This window comes from Vidua chalybeata, chromosome Z, assembly GCF_026979565.1.
Source record: "Vidua chalybeata isolate OUT-0048 chromosome Z, bVidCha1 merged haplotype, whole genome shotgun sequence".
Classification (NCBI taxonomy): domain Eukaryota; kingdom Metazoa; phylum Chordata; class Aves; order Passeriformes; family Viduidae; genus Vidua; species Vidua chalybeata.
This window is the reverse complement of record NC_071570.1, coordinates 55,430,972-55,436,971: the sequence shown is the minus strand read 5'-3', so window position 1 is coordinate 55,436,971 and position 6,000 is coordinate 55,430,972. Positions and strand designations below refer to the sequence as shown.

The window sequence follows — 6,000 nt, the reverse complement described above, 5'->3', positions numbered from 1 at the left end:
TAGTAATAGGCTGTGTTTCACATTTGTGCTAGAAACATAGTGTGTGATAACATGTGCATTTAATATGTGTGTTGTTAATGCTGAGCAGTGCTTACAAGGAGTCAAAGCCTTTTCTGTCTGTTGCTCGTGGCTGCTTGGTTTCCTGCCTCTCACCATTAGTAAGCTGGGTCCACAAGGAGCTGGGATGGGACACACAGCTGGGACAAATGATCCCAACTGACCACAGGGATATTCCCTATCCTGTGGTGTCATGCTCAGCAATTAAATCTGGTGGAAGGAGTAAGAAGGGGGGATGGTGTGATGCTGTTTGTCGTCTCCAGTCACTGTTATTTGTGATGGGGCCTTGCTCTCCTGGAGATGGCTGAACACCTGCCTGCACATGGAAAGCAGTGAATTAATTCCTTGTTTTGCTTTGCTTGTGTGTGGCTTTTTCTTTGCCTATTAAACTGTCTTTATCACAACCCACAATTTTTCTGGCTTTTAATCTTCCAGTTCTCTCCCTGATCTTACGGGTGGGGTAGGGAGTGAGCGGCTGTGTGGAGCTTGGTGGCTGGCTGGGATTAAACCATGAGAACGCTATAAAGCTTAAGCCACAGCATGATTTTTCTATTTTATTTTATACGTATATTATTTTACATACATGATATATGGCATGGTATGTCTCCGTTGCCCTTGGAGATTAAGATTAATGTAGCAATCATCCACTTTCTTCACCACTGAAACCTGACTGTAATTCTAACTACCCCAAACTGATGCACCTTTCTGTAAATTCTGACATATATAAGACAGCTTTCTCTTTTCCCTTATGTTTATCACTGAAATCTTAGAATTAGAGGTTACTAAGTAATTTGTTGAGTTGAACCAACAGCTAATGATTTTTTTTTTTTAAATAACAAATCATAACTGAAAAAATATCCTACAGCTTTTACATTAAAAAAAACTTGCACTTCTTTTTAGATTTATGAGAGTATATTTAGAAAGATTGGGGAAAACAATACCAGTACTTGTGAATACGTGTCCATTTCTGATTAAAGTTGATGGAAAAATTCAGGACAATTCTACAAGATAAACTTAGCATCACTGTAATGCAAAACTTGTTTTTGTCTCTGCTTAGTTGCTTGTGAGAGTGAAATGCTTGGTGTCCATGAGGATCCTGCAAAACTAACTGGAATTAAGTATATTCTCACTCCTCTTTGATTAAGGCATCTTTTACAACACAGATTGCCTATGGAGGATTTTTGGCAAAAGTATTTCAATGGCTACTGAGACAAGGAAATGAAGCTTCCGCAAATGACTTCTAAAAGTTTCTTGAAGCTATATTGCTGCTAATTCTTTTTTATACAAGGACTAATAGAATGTTCTGGAATGTGCCAACTTTACCTAAAAAATTATTTGAACAAGCAATAGTCCAAGATCTGTCAGAACATCCAACAATTATCCTTTGCATCCTCTCTCCTCTCCTCCATATTTATAATGACTGTAAAACATGTTGTTAATAAACTTTTAAAGTTGTTCTTATGTATTCAAATATAAAAAAGGTAATACTTTAGACCCTCAGTGGCATGAATGATACTCAAATCTCAAGGTTTTTAAAATGCTACCCTCCTGACTGGAGAGCTAGGAAAGAGCCTAAAGATCTTTTTTTTTTGCACGACTCTTGGCACAAAGTCTATTACATAGCATTTATAAGGTGGGGTTTTTTTTGTGTTTTTTTTTTTTTTTTTTTTTTTTTTTTTTTTTTTTTTGATGATTATGTGGCAGGTCTTGCAGACATCAAGTGAGAGTGGGGTTCTGATTTCCCCGTTTCCCGCATGGACACACAGGACAGAGAATGCAGGATGTCCGAGCGTGACGAGCTTGGGTAACCTCAACCACGCGTGGTGACAGTGCCGAAGCGGTGTGGCAGCTGCCAGGCGCAGGGGGCACAGGGCGGGCACAGCATTTCTGTGAAACTGCCAGGCGCGATCCTCCCGGCCACTAAGGGTGCTGACATTACGGGATTGTTACGCAGCAGAGGATGGAAGAGAGCTGCCGCTCCAGGCACCCCGCGGCTGCGGTCTGACACTGACTCAGGGCACAGGGCAATCCCTGGAGGCCAGCCCTTCACATATTAAACAGGTAAATTTGTCCCTGTAAGGAGAAGCTCGAGATAAGGGAGGCGTGCAACTGAGCCGGGGCAGGCGCGCTGCGGCGTCCTCTGAGCGCGATCTCTGAGCTGTGAGGGGAGCAGCTGAGCCGGGGCACAGCCACCTCGCGCCGGCCCCTGCCGCCGGCGCGGCCCCGCCGCGGCCCGACCGCACTCCCGCGTCATTGGCTGCCGGCTCTGCCCACCAGCAAGCCCCGCCCCCTCTCCAACTTGTACGTTCGCTTCCCGCCCCCCGAGTGGCCGGCGCGCCCTGTCAATCACCCGCGCTCGGGGCGCGCGGCGCGTCCCGCCCTCCCGGGCGCCTGTGCCGCGGTGGGAAGGGGCGGGCGCTCGGGGCCGCCGCCGCTTCCCCTCCGCCTCGGGGTGCCGCCCTGGCCAGCCCAGCTTTGGAGCGCCGCGCCAGGGGCGGGGCGGGGCGACAAGCAGTGCCCGGAGGTGAAGGGCCGAGCGCCGAGCCTGTGTCCCGTTCCCCTGGGCTCCCTGGTAGGTTGCTGTCCCCGGCCGCCTCTCGGAGCGGCAGCCTCTCGGTCGCAGCACCCCTGTGGGCCGAGGCCTTGGGCTCGCTCTCTCCTCCTTTCCCCTGGCGGCCGCGGGACTCGCGGGGGCCGCGAAGCCTCCTGCGAGCGCGGCAGGGGCAGCGACCGGGGCGGCCGCCCGGGCCGGGGTTGAGGGTTGAGAGAGCCGGCGCCTGTGCGGGCCGTGCCCTGGCCGGGTGTGCGGCGCTGGCGGGGCTCGGCCGGCGCTGGGAGGGCCCGTCGCCTCCGGGTGGCAAAAGCCATCGCTGTGAGACCTCCGAGTGCCCTCTCCTGCAGGAGTTACTTGCGGTGGTGGGGTTCCCTGTGTGGCGGCCAGTGTCGGTGCTGCCGGCAGTGGTTGGTCCGACCGAGTACCAAGCTGCGTTTGTAGGAACAAATAAATTTGTTTTTCTGGCCTGTAGAAGCAGGTTGCGGAGTGCGATTGTGCTGGTTTAGCAGATCAGCAGGTTAGAGGCAAACTGAGCTGGCAGTGGTCTTTTATTCTTTTATTTTGCTTTTAAGGAAGTTATTTTTAGGCATGCTCTGAATGTGGTGGTTTTAAGTTTGATTAATGAAAATCTCTAAAAGTGATGTTTCATTGATTCACCATGGAACCCGGACAGACCTTATTTTCAGGCATTCTTATTCATTTTACTGGTACACCTTTAATGAGTGTTGAAGTGACATGCAGTGTGTAAAAAGAAATTGGAATATAATCGAAGACTTTTTTTTCTTGCTGAATTTTATAGTTAAGGTCATTTTTAAGTGCATACATAGATAGAAATAGATACTGTGCATATGCTTAGGCATGATTATAAATGAAGCACACTGTTAAGCCTGTTAAGCCTTGCTGCCTGGGTTATAACTGCTTATAAGGATAAACAACTTACCCACTGTTTATACTTACGCCTCTTCTTAACCCACCTATATAGTGAATGCATTTTATCCCGAACTGCAATTGAGAAGTTAAAATTCAAGATGGGAGTAACGCAATTTTGTTTAAAAGGGAAAAGATGAGATAGAAGTTTCTGTGCTAACTATATTTTGGGAGATGTCTTCTCTAGACCTCAATATCTTTTAGTCAGTTTCTTTTTAATTGAGATGTTTCAACAGTTAAACAGTATTTTCAATGGAGAAAAAGTGATATTTTGTTGTGCTGACCTGAAATGGAGAAGTTACCTGGCAAATGGCAGAGGATTTACATCAGTTGAGAATGACTTTCAGCTAATTAAATTAATCTTTTTTCTCTTGCCTCTCTGCATCAAATAGGTGTATTGGCTTATAAAATGTAAATGATTTTCAGAATCTAGAGTACTAGTTCTGATAAATCACATTTTCTGTTGAGCTTTTTTTTTTTTCTTCTGGATGATGAAGATAAATATATTCAAGATTAGTTAAGATAACCTGTGACTGGGCATGTCTTAACTCTTCTGAAGTTGTTCTTCCCCTAAAAAAAAGAGTAACTGAGTAACTGAACCTACGAAAGCATTTTTCCCTTGTCCAGCCTATTTATGTACAATTAACAAGACTGAATTTACTTCTTTTTGTGAAATTTTTCATAAGTAAATTTTTCATAAGTAAATTAATTGCATTACTAAAGCTCATGCATTGTATGAAACCTTAGTGTCTCCACAGTATCCACAAAGTTTGTCCTAAGGAAATAGAGTTGTTCTTGGTTCACTATAGTTACTGTGCTTAAATGGTTCGGTAATTAGAAGTATCTAAGTTACATGTATTTCTAACATTTTTACTCTTGCCTTGAAAATTTGTTTAAGAAAGATTAGGAAGTCTTCTGATGTTTAAGAATAATTTAGTTTAGTTATGCCTTTGAGACAACAATAAATGGATCATAAGGAATAGGGAAGTGACAGTGGTTACTTTCCTCCAATATCTTCTAATTACAAGAAAGAACAGGATACTGATCAGCTGTATTACCTGTCTTTATCTAAGTTTTCTCCAGCTGAACATTTTTTTCCAATCTGTAGTAGACAAAACATATAGTTATGTCTTGTTCTTCAGGCTTTTCATTTTACTATTGAGTGATTTTTTGGGATGTTGTAAATAAAAGTAATAATGTAATTAAAACCACACACAAACCAGGAATAACAAAGTTGTAAGGGAGTTTGACATACTGTTTCTTCACAATTTAGGTTCACTGATTCAACTGCAAATTAATGTTTAGAGTTCTCAGTCAACCCTTCAATATCTCACCTGAGGTTGAACAAACTACTTGACAGTGCTTAAGGGAAGAGTGGAACAATCCTTTTCACCCATGGCCTGGCTTTAAATGATCTAAAACTGACCATGATACTTGGGAGTAATTTCTTAATGTAAATGGAACAGTATGTTTCCAGTGCACACTAGGCCTTTAACACGCTTTCAAAAATGTTTTGAGACTTCTGTATAATTGATTTCCCTGATCTATTAAAAGGTAAAAAAGTAACTTTGAAGTAATTGTTGTATATTTTCTGATAATCCTTAATTTTTTTAATGCTATACAGGCATTGTAATGCTTCCTCAGTGCTGCTGCAGAAGCAGTGCAATGAGATCAAGCCTGATGCTGCTGTGCTTGTTTTTCTAAGTGTAATTCTGAGTAGCCTCCCAGACATTGTCACTGGAGTTCTAGAGGTTTGTAAGCTACAGCTGAAACAGCTGGGTGAAGAAAAATCTGTGTTTAAGCTAAATAATTGCTTAAATAAAAGCAGTCTAGTGAGAAGGTAGTTAAAAGCTAGGGTGATGATAACAGATAAAGACAGTGACTGGAACATCTGTCCCTCCCTGTCATCTTAGGTAAGCCACTTACAATTTAATGTCCCCTTTTTGGCATAGGGAGGATGTAGAAGAGGAGACATCACACACCGATCCATGCTGTGCAATTGGTTTGGATTGTGGTTACTTAGGGAGCTTTCTGAAACTTTAACTTTCAGAGGGAGTTATGAAACTCTTAGTTGTATAGTATGGAATGTAGCAGCCAGAGGCCCTGCAAGGCCTCCGTGGTGGTCACTAGCCTAAGAGAAGAAATTCAGAATCATGATGAGTGGACCAGAGCAGTCCCTCTTCTGCAGACGCCTGTTATCTCTCTGTAAGGCTATAGATCGTATTCTCCTCGACCCCAGCGATAGGTCAAATCCTGATTCCTCGACAGCCTATACAAACCCATACCATTGCCCAGTTCAGCGGAAGAGCTGTCACTGGAACCCTTTGCAGAAGCTGCCAATAAAGACATCTCCGCAGAACTCCACACAGCCTTCACCTCTCTCCTTCCCTGCGTCTGCCGAGGCACTTTGTGAGCACAGAGCTGAAATCACTGAGAGCTGAACTCACTAGAGCTGAAATCAC

The 6,000-nt window shown here is 44.0% G+C and overlaps 1 protein-coding gene across 6 annotated transcripts in view; it reads left to right on the top strand.

Annotated features, from left to right (window-relative positions):
- The first annotated feature begins 2,449 nt into the window (after positions 1-2,449).
- The window catches only part of CSNK1G3 (casein kinase 1 gamma 3), a 77,985-nt gene continuing 74,434 nt past the window's right edge, over positions 2,450-6,000 (top strand). For all 6 annotated transcript variants that reach the window (XM_053931616.1, XM_053931615.1, XM_053931614.1 and 3 more), the window contains exon 1: positions 2,450-2,629. The gene's annotated coding sequence lies outside the window, so the exon portion shown is untranslated. The remainder of the gene's footprint in view (positions 2,630-6,000) is intronic.